We start from the raw sequence: 14,989 nt of genomic DNA on the forward strand, positions 1-14,989 counted from the left end.
GCCATGGATCAAGTAGTAGCACTCTCATCTCTGAGTCCGAAGGTCGCAGATTCAAGTCCCACTCCAGAGACCTGAGCACAGTACTGAGGGAGTGCCACACTGTCGGAGGGGCAGTACTGAGGGAGTGCCACACTGACGGAGGCGCAGTACTGAGGGAGCACCGCACTGTCGGAGCGGCAGTACTGAGGGAGCGCCGCACTGTCGGAGGGTCAGTACTGAGGGAGTGCCACACTGTCGGAGGGGCAGTACTGAGGGAGTATCACACTGTCGGAGGGGCAGTACTGAGGGAGCGCCGCACTGTCGGAGGGGCAGTACTGAGGGAGCGCCGCACTGTCGGAGGGGCAGTACTGAGGGAGCGCCGCACTGTCGGAGGGGCAGTACTGAGGGAGCGCCGCACTGTCGGAGGGGCAGTACTGAGGGAGCGCCACACTGTCGGAGGGACAGTACTGAGGGAGCGCCGCACTGTCGGAGGGGCAGTACTGAGGGAGCGCCGCACTGTCGGAGGGGCAGTACTGAGGGAGCGCCGCACTGTCGGAGGGGCAGTACTGAGGGAGCGCCGCACTGTCGGAGGGGCAGTACTGAGGGAGCGCCGCACTGTCGGAGCAGCAGTACTGAGGGAGTGCCACACTGTCGGAGCAGCAGTACTGAGGGAGTGCCACACTGTCGGAGGCGCAGTACTGAGGGAGCGCCGCACTGTCGGAGGGGCAGTACTGAGGGAGTGCCATACTGTCGGAGGGGCAGTACTGAGGGAGCGCCGCACTGTCGGAGGGGCAGTACTGAGGGAGTGCCGCACTGTCGGAGGGGCAGTACTGAGGGAGTGCCACACTGTTGGAGGGGCAGTACTGAGGGAGCCCTGCACTGTCGGAGGGGCAGTACTGAGGGAGCGCCGCACTGTCGGAGGGGCAGTACTGAGGGAGCGCCGCACTGTCGGAGGGGCAGTACTGAGGGAGTGCCGCACTGTCGGAGGGACAGTACTGAGGGAGTGCTGCACTGTCGGAGGGACAGTACTGAGGGAGTGCCGCACTGTCGGAGGGGCAGTACTGAGGGAGTGCCACACTGTCGGAGGGGCAGTACTGAGGGAGCGCCGCACTGTCGGAGGGGCAGTACTGAGGGAGTGCAGCACTGTCGGAGGGACAGTACTGAGGGAGTGCTGCACTGTCGGAGGGGCAGTACTGAGGGAGCGCCGCACTGTCGGAGGGGCAGTACTGAAGGAGTGCCACACTGTCGGAGGGGCAGTACTGAAGGAGTGCCACACTGTCGGAGGGGCAGTATTGAGGATGGTGTGTGACTGGGAGGGGAACGTGGAGGTGGTGGTGTTCCCATGGACCTGCTGCCCTTGTCCTTCTAGGGGGTAGAGGTCGTGGGTTTGGGAGGTGCTGCCGAAGAAGCCTTGGCGAGTTGCTGCAGTGCATCTTGTAGATGGTGCACACTGCAGCCAGGGGGCGCCGGTGGTGGAGGGAGTGAGTGTTGAAGGTGGTGGATGGGGGGCCATAAAGCGGCTGCTTTGTCCTGGATGGTGTCGAGATTGTTGAGTACTGTTGATTTGTGAATAGATTCAATCCCATCAGTCTTTGCTCCCGACACAGAGCCTCACCCGGTGGGAGACAGCAGGACTCTCCGATCCCTGACCTCATCCAATCAGCTTCCCCCATGGGAGCAGAGCCTCGCTGAGCCAAACACTTAGAATCACACATGTCTGACCTTCAGCGGGGACAGTGAGGGTTCGGAGCTGAGTGTCAAGGATCTGGGACTGAGCTATAAGGGGAGGTACTCCCTTGGCTGGTCTCCATTAGTGAGCACAGAGCGGTTTTTAAACTGCTGGGAGGAATGCATCATGTAAAATGCGAGCAGGCTTTTAGAGTGCAGATGTGGAGGTCACAAGTAAGAATTAATGAGCGCGAGTGAGAAGGAGCAGGAGCAGGAGCAGGAAACAACCTCGAGAGAATACAGAGCCTTATCAACAAGGGAGCCCCAGGGTGACATTGAGGGGTAATGAGGAAAGACATGAAAAGTTCGTCAGTCAGAGGCTGAGGGAATTGTTTTCCAGAGGACACCGATGCTGTCAGTATAAAGGGGGTGAAGAGATAATTAGCTGTGTTTCTGGCGAGAGAAGAGATTGAAGGATACGACGGGGATAGTGGGGCGAGAGATTTGGGGAGAAGGCGGGTACAGATTGAGCGATATGCTGTACACCCAATGGGAGAGCAGCTGGGATTGGGGTGGTTTTGGGCCAGTATCTCTTGTTATGAAGGACATGGATTCCTTATTGTGTTAGCAACATGGTCAGGGTGTCGTCTTGCTCAGAGGAGGAACGTATCACACACACCTGTACGGGAGGTCGTAACAGCAACTTGCATTTATATAGCCCCTTTAATGTCGTAAATTGTCCCAAGGCGCTTCACAGGAGCATAATCATGCAAAGCTCGACAGCGAGCCACATAAGGAGACATTAGGACAGGTGACCAAAAGCTTTTTAAAGACGTAGGTTTTAAGGAGCGTCTTAAAGGAGGAGGGGGAGATGGAGAGGTTTAGGGAGGGAGTTCCAGAGCTTGGGGCCCAGGCAGCTGAAGGCACGGCAACCATTGGTGAAGCGATTATAATCAGTGGATGCACAAGAGGGCAGAATTAGAGAAGCACAGACATCTCAGCAGGGTCGTGGGGAAGTTACAGAGATAGCGAGCGACGAGGCCATGGAGGATGAGAATTGTAAAGTTGAGGTATTAGCGGGCTGGGAGCCAATGCAGGTTAGCGAGCGCGGGGCGATGGGTGAACGGGACTTGGTGCGAGTTAGGTCATGGGCAGTCTTGGTGTTTGAGAGACAGCTTTGGTGTGTGAGTTGTTGGAACAACCCTCACACACTAACCAAAGACCCTCAGGCCTGGTGACCATTTCCCCATTTCAGAGCCTGCGATATCACCTGATATGTCCTTACTATTCCTTAGCACTCACGTGATGAAGGTGGGTGGAGCTTCCCTTTTTATACCTGAAGGTCCAGGTTAAAGTGTCTCCCACCTAGTGCTCAGTGGTCTCACGGTGTACAACTTAGGTCAGATTATACATGGGTTACAATGCTGGTTGAATACATGACATCACCTCCCCCCCCAAAGTCTTATTGGGATCACAGGTTGAGTCTCTCTGGTGGTTTACGCTCCCTTGTAGAGCGCCTGAGTTGGGGCTCCGGTTGTTGGGCGCTGGCCTGAGTGTCTGCTGTTTGCGGTGCCTCAGGCCTGTCCGGACTGCCCACAGTGACTGGGCTCTCCTCCACTTGGTTCCGGTGTTTGGTCACCTGTGGTGGAGTAAACTCTACGTCGTGTTCTTCCTCTGCTTCTTCTATGGGGTTGCTGAACCTCCTTTTTGTTTGATCCACGTGTTTGCGGCAGATTTGTCCATTGGTAAGTTTAACTACCAGAATCCTATTCCCCTCTTTGGCAATCACAGTGCCTGCGAGCCATTTGGGCCCTGCAGCGTAGTTGAGGACAAAAACAGAATCATTTACATCAATACATCGCGCCCTCGCATTCCTGTCATGGTAGTCATATTGTGACTGGCGCCTGCTCTCAACAATTTCTTTCATGGTGGGGTGTATATGGGATAACCGGGTTTTGAGCGTCCTTTTCATTAGTAGCTCTGCGGGTGGAACCCCTGTGAGCGAGTGTGGTCGGGATCTATAGGCCAACAGGAAGCGTGATATGCGGCTTTGTAGGGAACCCCCTTGGAATCTGAGCATCCCCTGTTTGATTATCTGCACTGCTCGTTCTGCCTGGCCGTTTGAGGCTGGCTTGAACGGTGCCGTTCTGACATGGTTGATACCATTTCCTCCCATGACGTCCTGGAATTCAGTGCTTGTGAAGCACGGGCCATTGTCGCTGACCAAGACATCCGGTAGACCGTGGGTGGCGAACATTGCCCGTAGACTTTCTACCGTGGCAGAGGATGTGCTTGAATTTAAAATGTCACACTCAATCCATTTGGAGTAGGCGTCTACTACAACTAAAAACATTTTTCCCATGAAAGGACCTGCGTAGTCCACATGGATGCGTGACCAAGGCTTGGCGGGCCATGGCCAGGGGCTAAGGGGGGCTTCCCTGGGCGCATGGCCCAGCTGGGCACACGTGTTGCACCTGCGAACACAAAGTTCCAGATCTGCGTCTATCCCTGGCCACCAAATGTGTGACCTGGCAATTGCCTTCATCGTGACAATGCCCGGGTGCTCATTGTGGAGTTCTCTGATGAACACCTCTCTGCCCATCTGGGGCATAACTACGCGGTTTCCCCACAGAGTTCATCCCTGCGCCTGTGAAATGGTTTAAATTTCTCAGGGCATGCCCTGTACGTGGCTGCCCAGTCCCCATTCAGGACACATTTCTTGACTAGGGACAATAGCGGGTCTCTATTTGTCCAGACTTTAATCTGACGGGCTGTCACGGGTGAGCCTTCGCTTCCGAAAGCTTCAACAGCCATGACCATCTCAGCAGTATGCTCGGTAGCCCCCTCAGTGGTGGCTAGTGGGAGCCTGCTGAGTGCATCGGCGCAGTTTTCGGTGCCCGGTCTGTGCCGAATTGTGTAGTCATAGGCAGCTAACATGAGTGCCCACCTCTGTATGCGGGCCGATGCGTTTGCATTTATGGCCTTGTTGTCGGCCAAAAGGGCTGTTAGGGGTTTGTGATCTGTCTCCAGCACAAATTTCCTGCCAAACAGGTACTGGTGCATTTTCTTTACCACATATACACATGCGAGCGCCTCCTTTTCTACCATCCTGTAGCCCCTTTCTGCCTGGGACAGACTCCTGGAGGCATAAGCTACCGGCTGTAACTGACCCTTGGCATTGACATGCTGCAACACACACCCGACACCATAGGACGACGCATCGCACGTTAACACAAGTTTCTTACATGGGTCGTATAGTGTTAACAGAGTGTTGGAACATAACAAATTGCGTGCTCTATTAAAAGCCCTTTCCTGGCTGTCCCCCCAGACCCATTCACGACCTTTGTGTAGGAGCACGTGTAGCGGCTCTAGCAGCGTGCTCAATTTGGGAAGAAAGTTACCAAAATAGTTCAGGAGCCCCAGGAACGAACGCAGCTCCGTCGTGTTACGGGGTCTGGGTGCTCTCTGGATCGCTTCCGTCTTGGATGCAGTAGGGCTGATCCCATCTGCTGCTACCCTCATCCCCAGGAATTCTACCTCTGGAGCTAGGAAGACGCACTTCGCCTTTTTCAGTCGCAGCCCTACCCGGTCCAGTCTGCGTAGCACCTCCTCCAGGTTGTGGAGGTGTTCTTCAGTATCGTAACCCGTGATGAGGATGTCGTCCTGAAAAACCACCGTCCCTGGAATCGACTTGAGGAGGCTTTCCATATTTCATTGGAAGATCACGGCGGCCGAGCGAATCCCGAATGGACATCTGTTGTACTCAAACAACTCCTTGTGTGTCGTGATGGTGGTCAGCTTCTTTGACTCACTCGCCAGCTCCTGGGTCATGTAAGCTGAGGTCAGGTCCAATTTTGAAAAAAGTTTGCCACCGGATAGCGTCGCAAAGAGGTCCTCCGCTCTCGGTAACGGGTACTGGTCTTGGAGTGACACCCGATTGATGGTGGCTTTGTAATCACCACATATCCTGATTGACCCATCCGCCTTGAGCACCGACCGGCACGATCGGGCTCACCCAGTCACTGAATTCGACTGGCGAGATGATGCCTTCCCTCAGCAGGCGCTCCAATTCGCCTTCTATCTTTTCCCGCATCACGTACGGCACCGCTCTGGCCTTGTGGTGTACTGGTCTGGTGTCCGGGTTTATGTGAATCACTACCTTGGCCCCCATGAAAGTGCCAATGCCGGGTTGAAATAATGAGTCAAATTTTCCAGGACCTGTGAGCATGATACTCGCTCCACAGAAGAAATTGCATTGACATCGCCCCATTTCCAGTTCATGACAGCAAGCCAATTCCTCCCCAGTAGTGCGGGACCGTCCCGCGGGACAATCCAGAGTGGCAACCTGTTCTCCGAATCTTTGTGGGTCACGACTATCGTGGCGCTGCCTAGCACCGGAATGATCTCCATTGTGTATGTCCGTAGCTGTGCGTCAATCGGCGATAATTTTGGCCTCCTGGCCTTGGACGCCCACAACTTTTCGAACTGTTTGATACCCATCAGGGACTGGTTGGCCCCCGTGTCTAGCTCCATTGATACTGGGATGCCATTGAGGAGCACTTTCATCATTATCGGTGGCGTCCTGGTGTATGAACTGTATACGTGCTCCACATGAACTCGCTGAACTTCAGCTTCCAGCGATTTCCCCCAGTGTTCATTTCTGCAATTTCTGCAGGTATTTTGCTCATCTCTGCAAACTCCGGCTGAGTGTGTGCCTTCACGCCTCCAGCATGAGCTGTTGTTGGAAACAAAAGGTCCCTTGCCAGTCAATCGTCCCTAACTGCCCCTGTGACTGTCCTTGAGTGCGCCATTAACAGGTGTTGATGGCCCCATTACTGGCCGCATTGTCACTTGCAATGGCGTGAATCGCTGTTCAGCTTGCCATTGTCTCTGTCGAACTCCCCCTCTGGGTTCAACTACATGTTGGGGGATGCCCGATTGCCCTTGTCTGCCTAGAGAACTGCGTGCTGCTTTAACAATGTTGAATCTCTGTCCCAACCATTCCTTAACACAGTACCTCTCGTCTGTTCTGCTAGTGGCCATGCTCGCGTGGTTTAAATCCCAGTTTCTTGTCGCCATTGATACGTCCTTACTATACAGTATAAATGCACATGAGGCCCATGCTTGAGAGAAGGTCAGTCTGTGACCTGTCCTTTATTCCTTAGCACTCAAAGTGATGAAGGTGGGTGGAGCTTCCCCTTTTATACCTGAAGGTCCAGGTTAGGAGTGTCTCCCACAAGTTCACCACCTAGTGGTCAATGTTCTCACAGCGTACAAGTTAGGTCAGATTATACATGGGTTACAATGCTGGTTGAATACATGACATCACCCTCGGTGGGGAGTGAACTGCAGGAACTGTCCCTGTGATGGCCAAGCCTGGGCCTGCTGCAGCTGAGGCTCCACTCTGTGAGCTGTTTAGTTGGACCATCCTTTTCCATTCCCTGCAACTAAAGGTATTTACAGAAACTGAGCAATGGGAACGGAATGGGGCAGGTCAGGGCAGAACCAAGGATTGCGGAGAGCTGAAGGTCAGGGGTCGGTGCAGCCGTGCACTTGGTAACACGACAAATCTCTGCCAGTATTGTGCAGTGGTGACCTGAGCTACGATGGGTAATACTCCCCTCTCCCACACGATGGTGCTCTCTTCATTGTACACTCAAGGCATTACAAAGTGTTACACCGTATTTACAGAAACAGGTCATTGGGCCCAACAGCTCCGTGTCTATGCTCCACACCAGCTCACCCTATCACCATGGCCTACTATTCCTTTCTCCATGTGTTTATCCAGCTTCCCCTTAGATGCATCGATACTATTCACCTCGACCCCTCCCTGTGGCAGTGAGTTCCACATTCTCACCGCTCTCTGGGTAAAGAAGTTTCTCCTGAATTCCCCGTTGGATTTATTAGTGACTGTCTGATATCGATGGCCCCTGGTTCTGGTCTCCCCCACAAGTGGAAACATCTCTACATGTACCCTATCAAACCCTTTCATAATCTTCGCCCTCGATCACATCACCCCTCAGTCTCTTCTGTTCTAGAGAAAAGAGCCTCAGCCTGTTCATAATTTCCTGATCCTCCCAGCTCTGACTTCATTCTCATCAATTCATTTGCGCCTCCTCCAGTGCCGCGAGAGTCTTCAGGATCTGCAGGGACTCACACGGTTGGGTGGTCACATGGTCGGGTGGTCATGTGGTTGTGTGGTCACATGGTCGGTGGTCACATGGTCCGGTGGTCACATGGTCGCACGGTTGGGTGGTCGCGTGATTGGGTGTTCACGTGATTGGGTGGTCACGTGGTCGGTGGTCACATGGTTGGGTGGTTATGTGGTTGGATGGTCACACGTTTGGGTGGTCATGTGGTCACATAGTTTGGTGGTCATGTGATTGGGTGGGCATACAGTTGGGTGGTCACATGGTCCATTGGTCATGTGATTGGGTGGGCACACAGTTAGGTGGTCACATGGTCCATTGGTCACGTGATTGGGTGGTCACACTTTTGGGTGGTCACACATTTGGGTGGAGCTGATAAGCTGTGTCAAGTCCTAGTTACTCACTAGGGCTCGATAAGGGTGTCTATTATAAAGATCTGTGAAACACAGCCCCACATACAGCACCTACACCTTGCTGTTCTCAGCCGAGCCCTGAAACTGAGGCGAGGGCTGAATCGGAGAGGGTCATTGTGCCATCTTCTGCTGGACGGGTCTTGAAAATCAGCACTTCACAAAAATCAGAAATATTGATAAAACCCCTGAGTGTTGGCCAAGCTGTTTGTGTTTAGGGATTTAAACCTGCCTCACTCTTTAATCATAAATTTAGTGTCAGCTGTACCTTCGCCTCTGAATCAAAAAAGTTGTGGGTTCAAGTCCCATTCTCGGATCTTGGGCACAAAATCCAGGCCTACACTCCCAATGCAGTACTGAGGGAGTGCCGCACTGTCGGAGGGGCAGTACTGAGGGAGCGCCGCACTGTCGGAGGGGCAGTACTGAGGGTTGCCGCACTGTTGGAGGGGAAGTACTGAGTGAGTGCTGCACTGTCGGAGGGGCAGTACTGAGGGAGCGCCGCACTGTCGGAGGGGCAGTACTGAGCTCCGCCGCACTGTCGGAGGGGCAGTACTGAGTGAGTGCTGCACTGTCGGAGGGGCAGTACTGAGGGAGCGCTGCACTGTCGGAGGAGCAGTACTGAGGGAGCGCCGCACTGTCGGAGGGGCAGTACTGAGGGAGCGCCGCACTGACGGAGGGGCAGTACTGAGGGAGTGCCGCACTGTCAGAGGGGCAGTACTGAGGGAGCGCCGCACTGATGGAGGGGCAGTACTGAGGGAGCGCCGCACTGTCGGAGGGGCAGTACTGAGGGAGCGCCGCACTGACGGAGGGGCAGTACTGAGGGAGCGCCGCACTGACGGAGGGGCAGTACTGAGGGAGTGCCGCACTGTCAGAGGGGCAGTACTGAGGGAGCGCCGCACTGACGGAGGGGCTGTACTGAGGGAGTGCCGCACTGTCAGATTGCCCCTCCCTATCTCTGTAATCTCCTCCAGCCCCACAACCTCCCAGATGTCTGCACTCCTCTAATTCTGCCCTCCTGAGCATCCCTGATTATAATCGCTCCACCATCGGTGGCTGTGCCTTCTGTTGCCTGGGCCCCAAGCTCTGGAACTCCCTCCCTAAACCTCTCCGCCTCTCTCTCCTCCTTTGAGACGCTCCTGAAAACCTCCCTCTTTGACCAAGCTCTCGGTCACCTGTCCTACTAACTCATGTACCTTGGTGTCAAATTTTGCTTGCTGTAAAGCACCTTGGGACATTTCACTACGTTAAAGGCGCTATCTAAATGCACGCTGTTGTTGAGAGAAAACGGGTCGAGAAAGATTGAAAGAAAAATCCTCTTAGTTCTCTGAATTGTGAATATTGGGAAGTGCAGAAACACTGAGTGTAAAATTGGAAAGAATTATAGAGCTGGGTATAAAGAAGCATTGATATTTGAAATACTGTATCTGCAATAATGGAATAAAATGGGAGGTTAAGTGAGATCACCATGCACAATCAGATTTGTTATTTTTGCAGTAACTGAACAATTTACTGACAAACACACCTCTCTCTCGCTGCTTCTCTTTGCCACAAGAAGGAGACTGAATTTCTTCTCTTGTAGCGGAAAGGTGACAGCCCATTGAGGGGTTTGGATGTTTCTGAGTGTGATGTGGATCCAATATGCGCTCAGACCACCAGTGGGCCGCACAAAACGTGAGCAGCCCACCTACCCAATGGCCTCCAGTCTTTAACAACATTCACATGGCATTAACGTCACCTAATGCTTGGTCTCCAGGGGTGATCGTCAAATGACCTGACAGAGGCCTTTAAAATAACAAAGGGGATCGATAGGTTAGACGTAGAGAACATGTTTCCACTTGTGGGGGAGACTAGAACCAGGGGCCATCTGTTATATATGTAAACCTGTTAATACCTTGTATAACCACCAGAGGGCTCATCCCCTGGAGTCCCAAGGGATCCCACAATCTCTTGGGAGCACAGGTACTTAAGGAGGCCTCACAGGTTGGAGAGACACTCTGGAGACCTGTAATAAAAGACTATGGTCACACTTTACTTTGAGCTCACAGTATCTGGTCAGACTCTTTATTCAATACATAACAACTGGCGACAGATGATGAGCCTCACCGCAATGATGCAGAGAACAGTGGGCATCCTGGAGAAATTTTTGGAGGGAGATGATTAGGAAACCTTCGTGGAGCGACTCGACCAATACTTCATGGCCAACGAGCTGGAAGGAGAAGCGAACGCTGCCAAATGAAGGGCGATCCTCCTCACCGTTTGCGGGGCACCAACGTATGGCCTCATGAAAAATCTGCTCACTCCACCGAAACCCACAGAGAAGTCGTACGATGACTTGTGCACACTGGTCCGGGAGCATCTAAACCCGAAGGAAAGTGTTCTGATGGCGAGATACCGGTTCTACATGTACAAGCGGTCTGAAGGCCAGGAAGTGGCGAACTACATCGCCAAGCTAAGGCACCTGGCAGGACATTGCGAATTTGAAGGACACTTGGAGCACATGCTCATGGACTTCTTTGTACTTGGCATTGGCCATGAAGTAATACTTTGCAAATTTTTGACTGTAGGGACCCCAACCTTGAGTAAAGCCGTAGCGATAGCCCAGGCATTCATCGCCACCAGTGACAATACCAAACAAATCTCTCAATACAAGTACTGTGAACAAAGTGATGTTGTTTTTGAATTGTAACAGGGCAGGCCTCACGTGCCTGCAGCTGCACATCCACAGATGTCTCAGAGTCCACCATCAAGGGTGATGAATGCTAGGCCATTAACACTTTGTTGGCGCTGCGGGGTGATCATGTTTCCATTCATGCCGCTTCAAAGGATACATTTGCAAGGGCTTTGGAACAATGGGACACCTCCAACGTATGTGCAAGTGAGCTGCAAACCCTTCTAATCCTGCAAACCACCATGTTGCAGAGGAGGACAGATCCATGGTGGATCACGACGAACCAGAGCCTCAGACCGAGGAGGCAGAGGTATATGGAGTGCACACATTTACCACAAAGTGTCCCCCGATAATGCTGAAGGTTGAATTAAATGGATTCCCGGTGTCACTGGAGCTGGACGCGGGCATGAGCCAGTCCATAATGAGCAAAAAGACTTTTGGTAAATTGTGGTGCAACAAGACCTCAAGACCAGTCCTGACTCCCATTTGTACCAAACTGAGAACGTACACAAAGGAACTGATTCCCATAATCGGCAGTGCTACTGTAAAGGTCTCCTACGATGGAGCGGTGCACAAGTTACCTCTCTCGGTGTTGCCGGGCGATGGTCCCACGCTGCTCGGCAGGAGCTGGCTGGGGAAGATACGCTGGAACTGGGACGACGTCCGAGCGCTCTCGTCTGTCAGCGACACTTTGTGTACCCAGGTCCTAAACAAGTTCCCCTCGCTGTTCGAACCGGGCATCAGGAAGTTCCAAGGAGCAAAAGTGCAGATCCACTTGATTCCGGGGGCGCGACCCATCCATCACAAGGCGAGAGCGGTACCGTACATGATGAGAGAGAGAGGGTGGAGATCGAGCTGGACTGACTGCAATGAGAGGGCATCATTTCACCGATCGAATTCAACGAGTGGGCCAGTCCGATTGTTCCAGTCCTCAAGGGAGACGGCACCGTCAGAATCTGTGGTGATTACAAAGTAACTATCAATCGTTTCTCCCTGCAGGATCAATATCCACTACCAAAGGCAGACGACCTATTTGCGACGCTGGTAGGAGGAAAAACATTCACGAAGCTGGACTTGACCTCGGCCTACATGACGCAGGAGCTGGAGGAATCATCGAAGGGCCTCACCTGCATCTACACACACAAAGGTCTCTTAATTTATAACAGATGCCCATTTGGGATTCGATCAGCTGCGGCGATATTCCAGAGGAATGTGGAAAACTTACTGAAGTCGGTTCCGCCCACCGTGGTCTTCCAGGACGACATCTTGGTTACAGATCGGGACACAGTCGAGCATCTGCAGAACCTGGAGGAGATTCTTAATCTGCTCAACCGCGTGGGGCTCAGGTTAAAAGTGCATTTTCCTGGCGCCTGAAGTGGAGTTCCTGGGGAGAAGAATCGCGGCGGACGGCATCAGGCCCATCGATTCGAAGACGGAGGCAATCGAGAACGCACCGAGACCACAGAACATGATGGAGCTGTGGTCGTTTCTAGGACTCCTGTACTAATTTTGTCATTTCTTACCGGGTCTCAGCATACTGTTCGAACCACTACATGTCTTACTGCGTAAAGGAGATGAATGGGTTTGGGGTAAAAGCCAAGAAAATGCCTTTGTAAAAGCTAGAAAACTGTTATGCTCAAACAAATTGCTTGTGTTGTATGATCCATGTAAGCGTTTGGTACCAGCATGTGATGCATCGTCATACGGGGTCGGGTGTGTATTGCAACAAGCTAATGAATCTGGGAAATTGCAACCGGTTGCTTATGCATCCAGGAGTCTGTCTAAGGCCGAGAGGACCTACAGCATGATCGAAAAAGAAGCGTTGGCATGTGTTTATGGGGTTAAGAAAATGCATCAATATCTGTTTGGGCTCAAATTTGAATTGGAAACTGACCATAAGTCACTGATATCCCTCTTTTCTGAAAGTAAGGGGATAAATACCAACGCATCGGCCCGCATCCAGAGATGGGCGCTCACATTGTCGCATACAATTACTCCATCCATCACAGGCCAGGCACAGAAAACTGTGCCGATGCTCTCAGTAGGCTGCCATTGCCCACCACAGGGATGGAAATGGCACAGCCCGAAGATTTAGTCATGGTAATGGAAGCATTCGAGAGTGAGCACTTACCCGTTACCGCCCGACAAGTTAGAACCTGGACGAGCCAGGACCCCTTATTGTCCTAAGTAAAAATCTGTATGCTCCACGGGAGTTGGTCTAGTGTCCCGTTAGAAAAGCAGGAAGAAATAAAGCCTTACCAGCGGCACAAAGATGAAATGTCCATACAGGCAGACTGCCTCCTGCGGGGTAATCGGGTAATGGTGCCAAAAAAGGGCAGGAATACTTTCATTAGTGATCTCCACAGCATCCACTCAGGCATTGTAATGATGAAAGCGATAGCCAGATCCCACGTGTGGTGACCCAGTATCGATGCAGACTTAGAGTCCTGCGTGCACAAATGTAATACATATTCACAGTTAAGCAATGCACCCAGGGAGGCGCCACTAAGGTTATGGTCTTGGCCCTCCAAACGTGGTCTAGGGTCCATGTCGACTATGCAGGCCCGTTCTTGGGAAAAATATAGTTGTAGATGCGTACTCCAAATGGATTGAATGTGAGATAATGTTGGCAAGCACGTCCGCTGCCACCATTGAAAGCCTGCGGGCCATGTTTGCCATGCACAGCCTGCCTGATGTCCTTGTGAGTGACAACGGGCCGTGTTTCACCAGTGCCGAGTTCAAAGAGTTCATGACCCACAACGGATTCAAACATGTCACATCTGCCCCGTTTAAACCATCGTCCAATGGTCAGGCAGAGCGAGCAGTGCAAACCATCAAGCAAGGCTTGAAGAGGGTAACTGAAGGCTCACTCGTCTATCCCGAGTCCTGCTTAGCTACCGCATGAGACCCCACTCACTCACTGGGATCCCACCTGCTGAACTGCTCATGAAAAGGGCACTTAAGACAAGGCTCTTGTTAGTCCACCCTAATCTACACGAACAGGTAGAGAACAGAATATATATCATGATCGCGCAAATGTGTCACGCGATATTGAGATTAATGATCCTGTATTTGTGTTGAACTATGGACAAGGTCCCAAGTGGCTACCTGGCACTGTTGTAGCCAAAGAGGGGAGTAGGGTGTTTCTGGTCAAACTTTCAAATGGACTCACCTACAGGAAACACTTGGACCAAACCAAACTCAGATTCACTGACTATCCAGAGCAACCCACAATAGACTCTACCTTTTTTGACCCTCCAACACACAACCGACTCAGCGAAGCAGAACCCATCACCCGCAGCAGCCCAGCAGGACTCACCAACCCCAGCAGTCCAGCAAGGCCAGCTGCATAGCAACCCATCGAGGGCCCAACAAACGACTCACCAAAACCAGCATTTGCACCGAGACGATCAACCAGGGAAAGGAAGGCCCCAGATCGACTCACATTGTAAATAGTTACACTATCGACTTTGGGGAGGTGGTGGAGGGGGGGGGGGCGGTGGGGAGTGTTGTTATATTTGTAAACCTGTAAATACCTTGTTTAACCACCAGAGGGCTCATCCCCTGGAGTCCGAAGGGATCCCACAATCCCTTGGGAGCACCTGTACATAAGGAGGCCTCACAGGCTGGAGAGGCACTCTGGAGACCTGTATGTAATAAAAGACTACGGTTACACTTTACTTTGAGCTCACAGTATCTGGTCAGACTCTTTATTCATACATAACACAATCAATATCAGATAGTCACTAATAAAACCAATAGGGAACTCAAGAGGAACTTCTTTACCCAGAGAATGTGTGAGGTCATGCCCTTTGCCAGAAAAAAATCAAAGAGCAAGTTATTATTTAAATGGAGAAAGATTGCAAAGTGCTGCAGTACAGCGGGGCCTGGGGGTTACTTATGCATGAAACATAAAAGGTTAGTATGCAGGTACAGCAAGTGATCAGGAAGGCCAATGGAATCTTGGCCTTTATTGAAAAGGGGATGGAGTATAAAAGCAGGGAAGTCTTGCCAAAGCTATACAGGGTATTGGTGAGGCCACACCTGGAATACTGAGTGCAGTTTTGGTTTCCATATTTACGAAAGGATATACTTGCTTTGGAGGCAGTTCAGAG

Source organism: Pristiophorus japonicus, chromosome 21, assembly GCF_044704955.1.
Source record: "Pristiophorus japonicus isolate sPriJap1 chromosome 21, sPriJap1.hap1, whole genome shotgun sequence".
NCBI lineage: Eukaryota > Metazoa > Chordata > Chondrichthyes > Pristiophoridae > Pristiophorus > Pristiophorus japonicus.